The sequence below is a fragment of the Oncorhynchus nerka genome, linkage group LG17, assembly GCF_034236695.1.
Source record: "Oncorhynchus nerka isolate Pitt River linkage group LG17, Oner_Uvic_2.0, whole genome shotgun sequence".
NCBI lineage: Eukaryota > Metazoa > Chordata > Actinopteri > Salmoniformes > Salmonidae > Oncorhynchus > Oncorhynchus nerka.
The window spans coordinates 10,463,048-10,482,604 of NC_088412.1; the positions used below are offsets into that span (position 1 = coordinate 10,463,048).

Sequence of the window (19,557 nt, forward strand, 5' to 3'; positions counted from 1 at the left end):
ATATGGGTTCAATTCCCCTGCTCTAGCATGTTCTCTCTCCTCTAGATCACCAGTACTACATGGGTTAAACTCCCCTGCTCTAGCACGTTCTCTCTCCTCTAGATCACCAGTACTACATGGGTTAAACCCCCTGCTCTAGCACGTTCTCTCTCCTCTAGATCACCAGTACTACATGGGTTAAACCCCCTGCTCTAGCACGTACTCTCTCCTCTAGATCACCAGTACTACATGGGTTAAACCCCCTGCTCTAGCACGTTCTCTCTCCTCTAGATCACCAGTACTACATGGGTTAAACTCCCTGCTCTAGCACGTTCTCTCTCCTCTAGATCACCAGTACTACATGGGTTCAATTCCCCTGCTCTAGCACGTTCTCTCTCCTCTAGATCACCAGTACTACATGGGTTAAACTCCCTGCTCTAGCACGTTCTCTCTCCTCTAGATCACCAGTACTACATGGGATCAATTCCCTGCTCTAGCACATTCTCTCTCCTCTAGATCACCAGTACTACATGGGTTCAATTCCCCTGCTCTAGCACGTTCTCTCTCCTCTAGACCACCAGTACTACATGGGTTAAACTCCCTGCTCTAGCACGTTCTCTCTCCTCTAGATCACCAGTACTACATGGGTTCAATTCCCCTGCTCTAGCACATTCTCTCTCCTCTAGATCACCAGTACTACATGGGTTCAATTCCCCTGCTCTAGCATGTTCTCTCTCCTCTAGATCACCAGTACTATATGGGTTCAATTCCCCGGCTCTAGCACGTTCTCTCTCCTCTAGATCACCAGTACTACATGGGTTAAACTCCCTGCTCTAGCACGTTCTCTCTCCTCTAGATCACCAGTACTACATGGGTTAAACCCCTGCTCTAGCACATTCTCTCCTCTAGATCACCAGTACTACATGGGTTAAACCCCCTGCTCTAGCACGTTCTCTCTCCTCTAGATCACCAGTACTACATGGGTTAAACCCCCTGCTCTAGCACGTTCTCTCTCCTCTAGATCACCAGTACTACATGGGTTAAACCCCCTGCTCTAGCACGTTCTCTCTCCTCTAGATCACAAGTACTACATGGGTTAAACTCCCTGCTCTAGCACGTTCTCTCTCCTCTAGATCACCAGTACTACATGGGTTCAATTCCCCTGCTCTAGCACGTTCTCTCTCCTCTAGATCACCAGTACTACATGGGTTCAATTCCCCTGCTCTAGCACGTTCTCTCTCCTCTAGATCACCAGTACTACATGGGTTAAACCCCCTGCTCTAGCACGTTCTCTCTCCTCTAGATCACAAGTACTACATGGGTTAAACTCCCTGCTCTAGCACGTTCTCTCTCCTCTAGATCACCAGTACTACATGGGTTCAATTCCCCTGCTCTAGCACGTTCTCTCTCCTCTCTCTGAACCAGGGTCTGTAGTGACGCCTCTAGCACTGAGATGCAGTGTTTTAGACCTGTGAACCACCTGACTGTGGAGCTTTACCTTCTAAAAGATGAAGTCTTACAGTAAGCAGAACAGACGTAAATGATCTCCTGACCTTCTGAAAGCCTGCTGGGTGCAGCTTGGAGCTGTGTGTGTGTGTGTGTGTGTGTGTGTGTGTGTGTGTGTGTGTGTGTGTGTGTTGATGAATCAGTGTTCCACGTAGAGTGGCGGTTATAATCTCCGTCATAACACCTGTACATGTATTCTATTAAACAATGTAGATCAAAAACAGACTAGGACGTACGTCTCCAAATGGCACCCTATTTCCTATATAGTGCACTATTTCTCACCAGAGCTATTCCCTATATAGTGTACTACTTTGACCAGAGCTATTCCCTATATAGTGCACTACTTTGACCAGAGCTATTCCCTATATAGTGCACTACTTTGACCAGAGCTATTCCCTATATAGTGCACTACTTTGACCAGAGCTATTCCCTATATAGTGCACTACTTTGACCAGAACTATTCCCTATATAGTGCACTACTTTGACCAGTACCCACAAGGCTCTGATCAAAAGTATTACAGTATGTAGGGAATAGGGTACCATTAGTGACATAGACACTATCTAGCCATCCCACTGTAGCAGAAGGCATTAAGTTACTCTCTCTGACTTCCTGCCTGAAGGCTATTGGCCGATGTCCGTTCTAGAATCAACGTGTAAGAGATGGCCTCTGACTGTGCAAGACTAGCTTGGGTCTGTCGTGCATCCAGAGACTCTCTTTCCTGTCAGCTGCTCGTCTTAGTCACTTTGGCTCTGTCGCATTTGTCTAAAAAGCCCTCGCCTGGCGTCTTTCATTGCTCCAGGTGATGGGTGTAGAAGGAGTGAGCGCTGCCCGGAGTGACCTTTCAACTCTGTTGTTCTGTTATTATGCGTGCGTTACACATTTTCCCACAGAAAATCCATCTAAAAAGGCATTTTTCTTTTTGAGAGCTTCACCGCTCTGTTTCCGCTCATAGATTATTCCTCTCGTTTTCTTTCACCACCTTTTAAACATTTAGTCACAAAACCCTCTGGAGTATCATAGTCAGCCACTTAAAATGGAAATGGATCTCACTCCCTCTCTCCTGTCTCTCCCTCTCTCCCTCACTCACTCCCTCTCTCCTGTCTCTCTTCTCTCCCTTTCCTTTCCCTCTCTCCGTCTCTCCCCTGTCTCTCCCTTTCCTCTCCCTCTCTCCCTCTCTCCCTTTCCTCTCCCTCTCTCCTCTCTCCTGTCTCTCCTCTCTCCCTCTCTCCCTTTCCTCTCCCTCTCCCTGTCTCTCCTCTCTCCCTCTCCCCGTCTCTCCTCTCTCCCTCCCTCTCTCTCCTCTCTCAAGTATCGTTTGAGAGTAAATCCTGGTTAAGCATGTCCTGTCAATACAGTCAAAGCCTCCCCGAGTGCCGCTGTGGTCTAAGACACTGCATCACAGTACTAGAGGCGTCACTACAGATCCGGGTTTGATTCCAGGCTCTGTCGTAGCCGGCCGCGACCGCGAGAGACGGCGCACAATTAGCCCAGCGTCGTCCGGGTTAGGGGAGGATTTGGCCTGCTGGGATGTCCTAATCCCATTGCGCTCTTGCGACTCCTTGTGGCAGGCTGGGCGCATGACTGTGGTCGCCAACTTCACTGTGTTTCCTCCGACACAATGGTGCGGCTGGCTTCCAGGTTAGGTGAGCAGTGTGTCAAGATGCAGTGCGGCTTGGCGGGGTCGTGATTCAGAGGACCCGTGGCTTTCCACCTTCGAGTAACTACCAATTGGATATCACGAAACTGGGGGAAAACATTTATAAACCAAAATAAATATATATATATATATAGAGGAATAAAAACTCTAAACTAACTTTTTTTTAAACATAATAATAAATAAATAAATAACATTTGAAATAAGGAACTAATTGAGTCTAAGCCGCTGCCTCTAGGTCACCAGTACTATATGGGTTCAATTCCCCTGCTCTAGCACGTTCTCTCTCCTCTAGATCACCAGTACTACATGGGTTAAACCCCCTGCTCTAGCACGTTCTCTCTCCTCTAGATCACCAGTACTACATGGGTTCAATTCCCCTGCTCTAGCATGTTCTCTCTCCTCTAGATCACCAGTACTATATGGGTTCAATTCCCCGGCTCTAGCACGTTCTCTCTCCTCTAGATCACCAGTACTACATGGGTTAAACCCCCTGCTCTAGCACGTTCTCTCTCCTCTAGATCACCAGTACTACATGGGTTCAATTCCCCTGCTCTAGCATGTTCTCTCTCCTCTAGATCACCAGTACTATATGGGTTCAATTCCCCGGCTCTAGCACGTTCTCTCTCCTCTAGATCACCAGTACTACATGGGTTAAACCCCCTGCTCTAGCTCTCTCTCCTCTAGATCACCAGTACTACATGGGTTCAATTCCCCTGCTCTAGCACATTCTCTCTCCTCTAGATCACCAGTACTACATGGGTTAAACCCCCTGCTCTAGCACATTCTCTCTCCTCTAGATCACCAGTACTACATGGGTTAAACCCCCTGCTCTAGCACGTTCTCTCTCTCCTCCTTCCTTTCCTACTATCCTATGGGAGGGACTTCCCTGCTCTAGCACGTTCTCTCTCTCCTCCTTCCTTTCCTACTATCCTATGGGAGGGACTTCCCTGCTCTAGCACGTTCTCTCTCTCCTCCTTCCTTTCCTACTATCCTATGGGAGGGACTTCCCTGCACTACTTGGGGAAAAAGAGAAACACACAAGCTTCTGGTTTGATCACTGGAAGTAGTGCCTGGTGTAACCACACCTTACTGAGTGAGGCTGCTCCCGAGTGGCACAGAGGTGTAAGGCACTGCATCTCAGTGCTAGAGGCGTCACTACAGACCCTGGTTCGATTCCAGGCTGTATCACAACCGGCCGTGATTGGGAGTACCATAGGGCGGTGCACAATTGGCCCAGTGCCGTGCGGTTCCGTAGCTACCTGCTAACACTATGGTTCATTCACTAGAGGCCAGGCACTAAGACACAGTACTGATAACACTAGAGGCCAGGCACTAATACACAGTACTGTTAACACTAGAGGCCAGGCACTAAGACCGTGCGGTTCCATAGCTACCTGCTAACACTATGGTTCATTCACTAAAACACAGTACTGATAACACTAGAGGCCAGGCATTAATACACAGTACTGCTAACACTAGAGGCCAGGCATTAATACACAGTACTGCTAACACTAGAGGCCAGGCACTAATACACAGTACTGCTAACACTAGAGGCCAGGCACTAATACACAGTACTGATAATACTAGAGGCCAGGCACTAAGACACAGTACTGTTAACACTAGAGGCCAGGCACTAATACACAGTACTGATAACACTATGGTTCATTCACTAAGACACAGTACTGATAACACTAGAGGCCAGGCACTAAGACACAGTACTGATAACACTAGAGGCCAGGCATTAAGACACAGTACTGCTAACACTAGAGGCCAGGCATTAATACACAGTACTGTTAACACTAGAGGCCAGGCACTAATACACAGTACTGTTAACACTAGAGACCAGGCACTAAGACACAGTACTGATAACACTAGAGGCCAGGCATTAAGACACAGTACTGTTAACACTAGAGGCCAGGCACTAAGACACAGTACTGATAACACTAGAGGCCAGGCATTAATACACAGTACTGATAACACTAGAGGCCAGGCACTAAGACACAGTACTGATAACACTAGAGGCCAGGCACTAATACACAGTACTGATAACACTAGAGGCCAGGCATTAAGACACAGTCCTGCTAACACTAGAGGCCAGGCACTAAGACACAGTACTGATAACACTAGAGGCCAGGCATTAATACACAGTACTGATAACACTAGAGGCCAGGCACTAAGACACAGTACTGATAACACTAGAGGCCAGGCACTAAGACACAGTACTGATAACACTATGGTTCATTCACTAAGACACAGTACTGATAACACTATGGTTCATTCACTAAGACACAGTACTGATAACACTATGGTTCATTCACTAATACACAGTACTGATAACACTATGGTTCATTCACTAAGACACAGTACTGATAACACTATGGTTCATTCACTAAGACACAGTACTGATAACACTAGAGGCCAGGCACTAAGACACAGTACTGATAACACTAGAGGCCAGGCATTAATACACAGTACTGATAACACTAGAGGCCAGGCACTAAGACACAGTACTGATAACACTATGGTTCATTCACTAAGACACAGTACTGATAACACTATGGTTCATTCACTAAGACACAGTACTGATAACACTATGGTTCATTCACTAATACACAGTACTGATAACACTATGGTTCATTCACTAAGACACAGTACTGATAACACTAGAGGCCAGGCACTTGTCCACTTGTTAATTGTTTGTAGTTTTGCTGCAACCGATTTGACATTCAGTGACAATTTATATTCTCGTCTCTTCTATTCTCGGAGTTCAGTATGATGATCCTGATGGGATGTTTTTGTCCCACCCTCAGGATTCACCCCAGCCTCCTCCACCCCGGCAATCTCCCACACGGCAGAGCCAGCCGGGGTCAAGGCCAAGGTCAGGGACACGGACACGGTCTCGGGCTAGGACACGGGAGCGGCTCAATCTCTGCATCGTCGTCTGTGAGCAGCATACATCAGGCCAAGCCGTCGCTACGCAGGATCAAAGGTCGTATCCACAGGAGCAAGAGCCTGGACAGCATCGACCTGCTGGACTCCAATGTAAGTGAAGACACTAAAACGACAGACCTTTTCCCATTACTTCAAGCCCCTAAGTAATAATATGGTCATTTAGCAGATGATTTTTATTCAAACAGACAGAACTGGTAACATTACCAGATTCAATATGACACCACATCAGTGGGGAGGACGGCTCATAATAATGGCTGGAACGGAACAAATGGAATGGCATCAAACACCTGGAAACAATGGAAACCATGGAAACAATGGAAACCATGGAAACCATGTGTTTGATGTATTTGATACCATTCCACTTATTCCGCTCCAGCCGTTACCACGAGCCCGTCCTCCCCAATTAGGGTGCCACCAACCTCCTTTGCACCACATGCCATGCACATGTTTACGTGAGCTAGCTACATAGCCCTAGCTAGTAATATGGTCATTTAGCTGACGCTCCTATCCAAAGTGACTTACAGTACAGTGAGTCAGTGCATTTATGTCTTGAATATGGACCTATGTACATGTTTATATGAGCTAGCTCCATGTTGCGCCTAAGTAATGATAAGTTCATTTCCAGAGTGATTTACTGAACTGTCAGCATTGGTAGTGATACATTCAGTGCATGTGGCCCATGCTAGTGTAACCTGTGTGAAATGGCTAGCTAGTGTAGCGGTGGTGCGCGCTAATAGCGGTTCAATCGGTGGCGTCACTCTTTCTAAGACCTGAAGTAGTTGTTCCCCGTTGCTCTGCAAGGGCCGCTGCTTTTGTGGAGCGATAGGTAACGGTGCTTCGTGGGAGGCAATTGTTGATGTGTGCAGAGGGTCCCTGGTTCGAGCCCAGGTAGGGGCAAGGAGAGGGACGGAAGCAAAACTGTTACACTGGTATTGAACTCACAGTCACCCTGCCTCACTGAGACACTGGAACCACAGTCCCTCTGCCTCACCGAGACATTGGAATCACAGTCACTCTGCCTCACTGAGACATTGGAATCACAGTCACTCTGCCTCACTGAGACATTGGAACCCCAGTCACTCTGCCTCACTGAGACATTGGAACCCCAGTCACTCTGCCTCACTGAGACATTGGAACCACAGTCCCTCTGCCTCACTGAGACATTGGAACCCCAGTCACTCTGCCTCACTGAGACATTGGAACCCCAGTCACTCTGCCTCACTGAGACATTGGAACCACAGTCCCTCTGCCTCACTGAGACATTGGAATCACGGTCACTCTGCCTCACTGAGACATTGGAATCACGGTCACTCTGCCTCACTGAGACATTGGAACCAGTGACTCTGCCTCACTGAGACACTGGAACCACAGTCCCTCTGCCTCACTGAGACATTGGAATCACGGTCACTCTGCCTCACTGAGACATTGGAATCACGGTCACTCTGCCTCACTGAGACATTGGAATCACGGTCACTCTGCCTCACTGAGACATTGGAATCACGGTCACTCTGCCTCACTGAGACATTGGAATCACGGTCACTCTGCCTCACTGAGACATTGGAATCACGGTCACTCTGCCTCACTGAGACATTGGAATCACGGTCACTCTGCCTCACTGAGACATTGGAACCAGTGACTCTGCCTCACTGAGACACTGGAACCACAGTCCCTCTGCCTCACCGAGACATTGGAATCACAGTCACTCTGCCTCACTGAGACATTGGAATCACAGTCACTCTGCCTCACTGAGACATTGGAACCCCAGTCACTCTGCCTCACTGAGACATTGGAACCACAGTCACTCTGCCTCACTGAGACATTGGAACCCCAGTCACTCTGGCTCACTGAGACATTGGAACCACAGTCACTCTGCCTCACTGAGACATTGGAACCACAGTCACTCTGCCTCACTGAGACACTGGAACCACAGTCACTCTGCCTCACTGAGACACTGGAACCACAGTCACTCTGCCTCACTGAGACGTTGGAATCACAGTCACTCTGCCTCACTGAGACATTGGAACCACAGTCACTCTGCCTCACTGATACATTGGAACCACAGTCACTCTGCCTCACTGAGACATTGGAACCACAGTCACTCTGCCTCACTGAGACATTGGAACCACAGTCACTCTGCCTCACTGAGACATTGGAACCGGTCACTCTGCCTCACTGAGACATTGGAACCTCAGCCAGGTTCAGGTTCATGGCTATACTTGGTTCAGAGCCAGGCTGAGAAGATGAAGGCTGGTTGGTCTGAGTAGCCAGCTAGTGTTCAGTTGTAGTATCCATCTCTGAATTTGGTTTGATTTATTTGATCATTAAAAGTACATGGAAGTGCTCTGGCAGGAGACAGTGGTGACATAACAACTATGAAGGATAATTAAACAGTAAGGCCCGAGGGGGTGTGGTATATGGCCAATATACCACGGCTAAGGGCTGTTTAAGCATGACGCAACGCGGAGTGCCTGGACACAGCCCTATATTAGCCATATATCACAAACCCTCGAGGTGCCTTATTGCTATTATTAAACTGGTTACCAACGTAATTAGAGCATTAAAAATTAATGTTTTGTCGTACCTGTGGTATACGGTCTGATATATCACGGCTGTCAGCCAATCATAATTCAGGTCTCAAACCACACAGTTTATAATACACAATAAAACTCTAAAGGCTTTACAGTCCTGCTGCTGTCCGTCCGCCTGTCTGTCCTCACAGAGAGGAGAGACAGAGTGACTTACCACAAACTCGTTATGTCTTCATGAGCTGTCTGTCACGTTCGTCTGAATGAATGGACCGAGGAGCAGCGTACTTAGAGTTCCACATGTTTAATAAATATGAAACTCACCAAAAACAATACAGACGAAAACGAAACGCGACGTTCTGGGCTGCTCACAGGCAGCTACACAAAAACAAGATCCCACAAACAACAGGTGGGAAAAGGCTGCCTAAATATGATCCCCAATCAGAGACAACGATAGACAGCTGCCTCTGATTGGGAACCATACCAGGCCCACATAGAAATGGAAAAAACTAGAGTACCCACCCGAGTCACACCCTGACCTAACCAAAATAGAGAATAAAAAGGATCTCTAAGGTCAGGGCATGACACTGTCAATTTCTCTCTCTCACATACACACACACACACACACACACACACACACACACACACACACAGGATATGTGCACGCTCGCACAAACACACACACCTCAGTTTCAGGTTCGAAGAGCCAGAGAGGTCACTGTCACATCACTGTGTCTCTCTCTCTAGAGACTAAGAACACAGCTGATGGCCTCTCACACTGTATATCCTCCAACTGCTCTTAAATACAAGTAAAACTAAATGCATGCTCTTCAACTGGTCGCTGCCTGCACCTGCCCGCCCATCCAGCATCACTACTCTGGACGGTTCGGACTTAGAATATGTGGACAACTACAAATACCTAGGTGTCTGGTTAGACTGTAAACTCTCCTTCCAGACTCACATCAAACATATCCAATCCAAAGTTAAATCTACATTTACATTTACATTTAAGTCATTTAGCAAATCAAATCAAATCAAATCAAATTTTATTTGTCACATACACATGGTTAGCAGATGTTAATGCGAGTGTAGCGAAATGCTTGTGCTTCTAGTTCCGACAATGCAGTGATAACCAACAAGTAATCTAACTAACAATTCCAAAACTACTGTCTTATACACAGTGTAAGGGGATAAGGAATATGTACATAAGGATATATGAATGAGTGATGGTACAGAGCAGCATACAGTAGATGGTATCGAGTATAGTATATACATATGAGATGAGTATGTAGACAAAGTAAACAAAGTGGCATAGTTAAAGTGGCTAGTGACATAAGAATGCAGTCGATGATCTAGAGTACAGTATATACATATGCATATGAGATGAATAGTGTAGGGTAAGTAACATTATATAAGGTAGCATTGTTTAAAGTGGCTAGTGATATATTTACATCATTTCCCATCAATTCCCATTTTTAAAGTGGCTGGAGTTGGGTCAGTGTCAATGACAGTGTGTTGGCAGCAGCCACTCAATGTTAGTGATTGCTGTTTAACAGTCTGATGGCCTTGAGATAGAAGCTGTTTTTCAGTCTCTCGGTCCCAGCTTTGATGCACCTGTACTGACCTCGCCTTCTGGATGATAGCGGGGTGAACAGGCAGTGGTTTGGGTGGTTGATGTCCTTGATGATCTTTATGGCCTTCCTGTAACATCGGGTGGTGTAGGTGTCCTGGAGGGCAGGTAGTTTGCCCCCGGTGATGCGTTGTGCAGACCTCACTACCCTCTGGAGAGCCTTACGGTTGAGGGCGGAGCAGTTGCCGTACCAGGCGGTGATACAGCCCGCCAGGATGCTCTCGATTGTGCATCTGTAGAAGTTTGTGAGTGCTTTTGGTGACAAGCCGAATTTCTTCAGCCTCCTGAGGTTGAAGAGGCGCTGCTGCGCCTTCTTCACGACGCTGTCAGTGTGAGTGGACCAATTCAGTTTGTCTGTGATGTGTATGCCGAGGAACTTAAAACTTGCTACCCTCTCCACTACTGATCCATCGATGTGGATAGGGGGGTGTTCCCTCTGCTGTTTCCTGAAGTCCACAATCATCTCCTTAGTTTTGTTGACGTTGAGTGTGAGGTTATTTTCCTGACACCACACTCCGAGGGCCCTCACCTCCTCCCTGTAGGCCGTCTCGTCGTTGTTGGTAATCAAGCCTACCACTGTTGTGTCGTCCGCAAACTTGATGATTGAGTTGGAGGCGTGCATGGCCACGCAGTCGTGGGTGAACAGGGAGTACAGGAGAGGGCTCAGAACGCACCCTTGTGGGGCCCCCGTGTTGAGGATCAGCGGGGAGGAGATGTTGTTGCCTACCCTCAGAGCAGACGCTCTTATCCAGATTCCTATTTCGCAACAAAGCATCCTTCACTCATGCTGCCAAACATACCCTCGTAAAACGGACCATCCTACCGATCCTCGACTTCGGCGATGTCATTTACAAAATAGCCTCCAATAACCTACTCAATAAATTGGATGCAGTCTATCATAGTGCCATCCGTTTTGTCACCAAAGCCTCATATACTACCCACCACTGCGACCTGTACTCTCTCGCTGGCTGGCCCTCGCTTCATACTCGTCGCCAAACCCACTGGCTCCAGGTCACCTACAAGTCCCACCTTATCTCAGCTCACTGGTCACCATAGCAGCACCCACCTGTAGCACGCGCTCCAGCAGGTATATCTCTCTGGTCACCCCCAAAACCAATTCTTCCTTTGGCCGCCTCTCCTTTCAGTTCTCTGCTGCCAATGACTGGAACGAACTACAAAAATCTCTGAAACTGGAAACACTTATCTCCCTCACTAGCTTTAAGCACCAGCTGTCAGAACAGCTCACAGATTACTGCACATGTACATAGCCCATCTATAATTTAGCCCAAACAACTACCTCTTCCCCTACTGTATTTATTTATTTATTTTGCTCCTTTGCACCCCATTCTTTTTATTTCTACTTTGCACATTATTCCACTGCAAATCTACCATTCCAGTGTTTTACTTGCTATATTGTATTTACTTTGTATATTGTATTTACTTTGTATATTGTATTTACTTCGCCACCATGGCCTTTTTTTGCCTTTACCTCCCTTATCTCACCTCATTTGCTCACATCGTATATAGACTTTTTTCTACTGTATTATTGACTGTATGTTTGTTTTACTCCATGTGTAACTCTGTGTTGTTGTATGTGTCGAACTGCTTTGCTTTACCTTGGCCAGGTCGCAATTGTAAATGAGAACTTGTTCTCAACTTGCCTACCTGGTTAAATAAAGGTGAAATAAAAAATAAAAGTACAGTGTGTGTGTGTGTACATTGCACAAGAGAGAGGGAAAGGGAAACTTGCTGACTAGCTCAAACCCAAATGCAGCTTATGGAAGTAACAGTCCGCCTTACAGTGAGTGATGAGGGGCTGCAGCTGTGGAGAGGAGAGGAAAGATCTACCTATCAGTGAGTGATGAGGGGCTACAGCTGTGGAGAGGAGAGGAGAGGAGAGGAGAGGAGAGGAGAGGAGAGATCTACCTATCAGTGAGTGATGAGGGGCTGCAGCTGTGGAGAGGAGAGAGGAGAGTTGAAGAGGAAAGATCTACCTATCAGTGAGTGATGAGGGGCTGCAGCTGTGGAGAGGAGAAGAGGAAAGATCTACCTATCAGTGAGTGATGAGGGGCTACAGCTGTGGAGAGGAGAGAGGAGAGGAAATATCTACCTATCAGTGAGTGATGAGGGGCTACAGCTGTGGAGAGGAGAGGAGAAGAGGAAAGATCTACCTATCAGTGAGTGATGAGGGGCTACAGCTGTGGAGAGGAGAGAGGAGAGGAAAGATCTACCTATCAGTGAGTGATGAGGGGCTACAGCTGTGGAGAGGAGAGGAGAGAGGAGAGGAAAGATCTACCTATCAGTGAGTGATGAGGGGCTGCAGCTGTGGAGATGAGAGGAGAGGAGAGAGAAGAGGAAAGATCTACCTATCAGTGAGTGATGAGGGGCTGCAGCTGTGGAGAGGAGAGGAGGGAGAAGAGAAAAGATCTACCTATCAGTGAGTGATGAGGGGCTGCAACTGTGGAGAGGAGAGAGAAGAGGAAAGATCTACATATCAGTGAGTGATGAGGGGCTGCAGTTGTGGAGAGGAGAGATGAGAGGAAAGATCTACCTATCAGTGAGTGATGAGGGGCTGCAGCTGTGGAGAGGAGAGGAGAGAGAAGAGGAAAGATCTACATATCAGTGAGTGATGAGGGGCTGCAGTTGTGGAGAGGAGAGAGGAGAGGAAAGATCTACCTATCAGTGAGTGATGAAGGGCTGCAGTTGTGGAGAGGAGAGAGGAGAGGAAAGATCTACCTATCAGTGAGTGATGAGGGGCTACAGCTGTGGAGAGGAGAGGAGAGGAGAGAGGAGAGGAGAGAGGAGAGGAAAGATCTACCTATCAGTGAGTGAAGAGGGGCTACAGTTGTGGAGAGGAGAGAGGAGAGGAGAGAGGAGATGAAAGATCTACCTATCAGTGAGTGATGAGGGGCTACAGCTGTGGAGAGGAGAGAGGAGAGGAAATATCTACCTATCAGTGAGTGATGAGGGGCTGCAGCTGTGGAGAGGAGAGAGGAGAGGAGAGAGGAGAGGAAAGATCTACCTATCAGTGAGTGATGAGGGGCTGCAGCTGTGGAGAGGAGAGGAGAGAGAAGAGGAAATATCTACCTATCAGTGAGTGATGAGGGGCTGCAGCTGTGGAGAGGAGAGAGAAGAGGAAAGATCTACATATCAGTGAGTGATGAGGGGCTGCAGTTGTGGAGAGGAGAGAGGAGAGGAAATATCTACATATCAGTGAGTGATGAGGGGCTGCAGTTGTGGAGAGGAGAGAGGAGAGGAAAGATCTACCTATCAGTGAGTGATGAGGGGCTGCAGTTGTGGAGAGGAGAGAGGAGAGGAAAGATCTACCTATCAGTGAGTGATGAGGGGCTACAGCTGTGGAGAGGAGAGGAGAGAGGAGAGGAGAGAGGAGAGGAAAGATCTACCTATCAGTGAGTGAAGAGGGGCTACAGTTGTGGAGAGGAGAGAGGAGAGGAAAGATCTACCTATCAGTGAGTGATGAGGGGCTACAGCTGTGGAGAGGAGAGAGGAGAGGAAATATCTACCTATCAGTGAGTGATGAGGGGCTGCAGCTGTGGAGAGGAGAGAGGAGAGGAGAGAGGAGAGGAAAGATCTACCTATCAGTGAGTGAAGAGGGGCTACAGTTGTGGAGAGGCGAGAGGAGAGGAGAGAGGAGAGGAAAGATCTACCTATCAGTGAGTGATGAGGGGCTGCAGCTGTGGAGAGGAGAGAGGAGAGGAGGAGAGGAAAGATCTACCTATCAGTGAGTGATGAGGGGCTGCAGGACTCAGGAAGAACCGGAGCTGTGGAGTGGATCTCTTTCCAGCAGCATCCCACTACAAGCTCACTCACATAGTGTGGGGAAAAACAAATCCACTGCTTCAATAATGTTTTATTAATTTCTGGTTTATTCGGATAGGAACAGATCAAAACACTGAGTAAAAAATAATAATTTGATGCCTTGTACTACATCAACACACTACAACCTCAGAGATGGCCTCTGCTACTAAGGTGCAGGGGGGCATATTTGATTGGTTGTGACCTGTAACGTTATCACCATTAGTTTAATGACATCATCCCACTACTAAAAGCTCCTTCACACAGAGCTGGAGGACCAAACTGCTGATGCGGAGATCTGGGATGGATTCATTGTGCGTTTTATACTAAGGCAAAATCGAATTTGATCTTGCATTAGGTTTTGATTGAAGAACAATCACTATAAATGGGGGTCAGTAACCGAAAAGTTGCTAGATTGAATCGCCGAGCTGACAAGGTAAAAATCTGTCATTCTTCCCCTGAACAAGGCAGTTAACCCACTGTTCCTAGGCCGTCATTGTAAATAAGAATTTGTTCTTTACTGACTTGCCTAGTTAAATAAAAATAAAAATGCATTGTGGCATGTCTAACCATTAGTTTTTATAGCACTAAATCCCCAGTCAGAGGGGTATACAGCCAAGAAAGAGCAATGACTTAGCCAGCTAACTTGCCTTTAAATAGGCATGGTCTAACTGACTCAACAACCCAAAAAGACATGATCTGAGTTTAACCTTCTTATGCTGCGTTTAGATGGTACGAGGTAGAAGGTAGACGGCAAAAACCGGATGTCATTGTTTTCAACGAGAGCACGATGGTAAATACCGTTGAGTCTGGCTGTGGACAGACTGCGCTTGCCGACCAGTGTTAAAATAGTTTCAACTTTTGCAGTCAGCCGTCGCGTTGTTTTCTTCCGGATGTAGATTTCCGATGTTTGTTTACTGTAATCACCAGGGCAACGCATACAGTCGTGTTGGTTTGCTTTTGCAGTCTTTCAGCTACGCGGACTGGTATGAAGTGCAACCCTCAGGCCTGTTTACTCCTGTACTGGGGTCTCTTGGTTTCATAGTGTTGTTTATACTCATAAACGGGTTTATACTCATAAACAACATCCATGCTTCATAGCATTTGGTTCATTTCTGGATTATTTGGATAGGGACAGATAGATGCATTGAATAAACAAATAGGAATCTGTCTCGTTGTACCACAGTGTCTAATGTATTCAGATTTTCAACATCTGTCCTCTTGCAGTATCATTTTGAGTCTTTCAGTTATGTTTGGAAGTGAATGTATAATTTGTCGGGGCATAAATATGTATTAATTCAGGACCATTAATACAATTATAGTGCTCCTTGCAGGATATTGTAGTTATTACTCCATAATAGGGAGGATTTGTGTTTTCATGTTTGATGGCCCATCCCTTTGACGTCATGACCAGGGGGTGGAGCCGTGGCTGTGGGCCCACTCTCACTGTCATTGTGTTGGCAAGATGACCACTTGTTCACAGAAAGCTTGAATCTGATGTTTGTGCAAAGGCTGCAGAAAGCACAACAGAGATAGAGGGAGAAGGACCATAAAACCATACCTGGAAAAGAACAGACACTGGGGAAGACGAGAAGAGAGGTTGCTTAGCCTCTTTGTAGGCCGTCATTGTAAATAAGAATTTGTTCTTAACTGACTTGCCCAGTTAAATCCTCCACCCCTGCTGTACTAAGGACAACCACAATATCAGGGACATAATATGTGCATCCCAAATGGGACCCTATTCCCTATATAGTGCACTACTTTTGACCAGAATAAGGCACTATGTAGGGAATAGGGTACGAATTTCAGACTGCAGACAATGTCATTGTGCATCCCAAATGGGACCCTATTCCCTATATAGTGCACTACTTTTGACCAGAATAAGGCACTATGTAGGGAATAGGGTACGAATTTCAGACTGCAGACAATGTCATTGTAAGTTGACATAACTAGCCAGGGACTTATCCATCTCATATTTCTATCTTACAGTATTATGCAGCAGTGAATGTACAGTATAATGAATTCCTTTAGTTGGGATAAGAACTGAGCTTCCTTTTAATGAATAAATGTACTGCTGGCGCACACACACACACACACACATATACGCACACACACACACGCACACACGCACACACACACACACACACACACACACACACACACACACACACACACACACACACACACACACACACACCCCTTAGGCTTTCTTTGTGTACATTAGACTTCTTCACTGAGACAATAGAGACATATGAGTCATCTTTCCTGCTGTTCAGAGGAGTTTTAAACCCCCACAGAACCTCCCTTGCGTCCACAATGCCCCCCCCCCCTATTTCTTATGGGCCCTGGTCTAAAATAGTGTACTGTATAGGTAGGGAACAGGGTTCCATTTGGGACGTATGGTCCATTTCTTGCAGTGATATCCTGGAGGAGTTCTACAACAATGAGAATTTCCATCTAAGGACCTTGGTTATATATGTGAGAACTAAGAAGATGTGGGAAGGTGGAGGGTGGGGGGGGGGGGGGGTTATGCAGTATTTTTCTTGCCCCAATCAGCTAGTTCAGAGAATATTTTAAGGAAGGAATGTTTTCTGCAGAGAGGTTAGAGTATATCCCAGGCTCTATATAGTGCACTACTTTTGACCAGGACTTGGCACCCTATTCCCTAGTGCACTACTTTTGACCAGATACATGGCACCCTATTCCCTAGTGTACTACTTTTGACCAGGACTTGGCACCCTATTCCCTAGTGCACTACATTTGACCAGATACATGGCACCCTATTCCCTAGTGCACTACTTTTGACCAGATACAAGGCACCCTATTCCCTAGTGCTTTAATTTCGACCAGGTCTTGGCACCCTATTCCCAAGTGCACTACTTTTGACCAGGACTTGGCACCCTATTCCCTAGTGCACTACTTTTGACCAGGACTTGACACCCTATTCCCTAGTGCTTTAATTTCGAGCAGATACAAGGCACCCTATTCCCTAATGCTTTAATTTCGACCAGGACTTGGCACCCTATTCCCTAGTGCACTACTTTTGACCAGATACATGGCACCCTATTCCCTAGTGTACTACTTTTGACCAGGACTTGGCACCCTATTCCATAGTGCACTACATTTGACCAGATACATGGCACCCTATTCCCTAGTGCACTACTTTTGACCAGATACAAGGCACCCTATTCCCTAGTGCTTTAATTTCGACCAGGTCTTGGCACCCTATTCCCAAGTGCACTACTTTTGACCAGGACTTGGCACCCTATTCCCTAGTGCACTACTTTTGACCAGGACTTGACACCCTATTCCCTAGTGCTTTAATTTCGAGCAGATACAAGGCACCCTATTCCCTAATGCTTTAATTTCGACCAGGACTTGGCACCCTATTCCCTAGTGCACTACTTTTGACCAGATACATGGCACCCTATTCCCTAGTGCACTACTTTTGACCAGGACTTGGCACCCTATTCCCTAGTGCACTACTTTCGACCAGGACTTGGCACCCTATTCCCTAGTGCACTACTTTTGACCAGATACATGGCACCCTATTCCCTAGTGCACTACTTTTGACCAGATACATGGCACCCTATTCCCTAGTGCACTACTTTTGACCAGATACATGGCACCCTATTCCCTAGTGTACTACTTTTGACCAGGACTTGGCACCCTATTCCCTAGTGCACTACTTTTGACCAGGACTTGGCACCCTATTCCCTAGTGAACTACTTTTGACCAGATACATGGCACCCTATTCCCTAGTGCACTACTTTTGACCAGGACTTGGCACCCTATTCCCTAGTGCACTACATTTGACCAGATGCATGGCACCCTATTCCCTAGTGCTTTAATTTCGACTAGGAATTGGCACCCTATTCTCTAGTGCTTTAATTTCGACCAGGACTTGGCACCCTATTCCCTAGTGCACTACTTTTGACCAGATACATGGAACCCTATTCCCTAGTGCACTACTTTTGACCAGGAGGGAACCCCCATTTCTCTATAGCTAATCATAGGGAAGTAGTTTGGGGGGTGGTGGGTGTTGTCTATAGTGGTCCAGTAATACAGAACTATTAAAGGACCAGTGCACTCTACTTTTTGTAACTAAATGTATTAGAGTGTTTACGATACTTTTTGCAAATGCAACTTAATTCTATGTGAAAACTGAAATGGTCTCTTCATTAATTTTCCATTCATTTTAGTAAACACTCTTAACCAGAGCAGTAGTGAGTGTGTACATTTTTGTACTGGTCCCCCACGGGAATCGAACCCACAACCCTGGTGTTGCACACACCATGCTCTACCAACTGAGCCACATCGTCACAAACCACTTGATGTCTCCATGTACTCAATTACTGTATTGTACATTGTTTTATCGTCATGGTGATGAAAAGTCTACAGGTAGAAACCAAGATGACCAGCCTATGTACAATACACTAATGTACATTTAAATTAAGTGGTTTGAAAGGATGGTAAATTAATACTGCACAAAAAAATTGGTTGTTTTCCCATGTTATTTGATCAAGAAAAATATTTAATTTGATGTGGATGTTTGATGACAGAGTTTTGTTATTTCTAGATTCCATTAGAATGACATCACAGAGAGAGAAAAAATGTATAGCAAAAAAATAACGTGTATTTTTATTAACATTTCTTTTTTTAAATTCAGATTTTTCAGGGGGCGTTGCATCACCATCAAAAACCCTACTTTCCGTGGCTATGAATATAATGCACTTCTTTAGGCCAGAACTGCCATTGCGAACACAGACAAACTATGAGGGCCCTACTGGTATATGATATACCATCTTCAAAACCAGATTATCTGATGTACCAGAGGCAGTTTTAATCTCAGATTATATGATGTACCAGAGGCACTTTTAAAACCAGATTATCTGATGTACCAGAGGCAGTTTTAATCTCAGATTATCTGATGTACCAGAGGCACTTTTAAAACCAGATTATCTGATGTACCAGAGGCAGTTTTAAAACCAGATTATCTGATGTACTAGATGCAGTTTTAATCTCAGATTATTTTATGTACCAGAGGCAGTTTTAATCTCAGATTATCTGATGTACCAGAGGCAGTTTTAATCTCAGATTATTTAATGTACCGGATGCACTTTTAAAACCAGATAAAAGCACTAATCAAAATAATCACTCTTTAAAGGTGCATGATCACTCAACCTAATATATATATATATATACACACACATCTGCTTTCCTCCTCTCCTTGTGTTTATATGCACACATACACACCTAAAATCCCCTTTGTGGCTGCAGTAGAGGCTACTGTGAACAGAGGTTCCCAAGCACCCCCGTCCCCCGTCCCAGTACATAAAAAAAAAATTGCGTAAGCATTTTTCCTCTGATCAGTCCTCTGAATGTGCTGCAGCTGCATTTATGGTGGAGAGCGGAGGAGCAACTGCAGCTGAATGAGCCAATCTGCATATTCAGGGTTTGTTGTAAGGAGATGGTTCCTATGTGAAGGAGG

General features: G+C 46.1%; 1 pseudogene; it reads left to right on the forward strand.

Annotated features, from left to right (window-relative positions):
• The window catches only part of LOC115117279 (tight junction protein ZO-1-like), a 222,293-nt pseudogene that overhangs the window by 32,424 nt on the left and 170,312 nt on the right, over positions 1-19,557 (forward strand).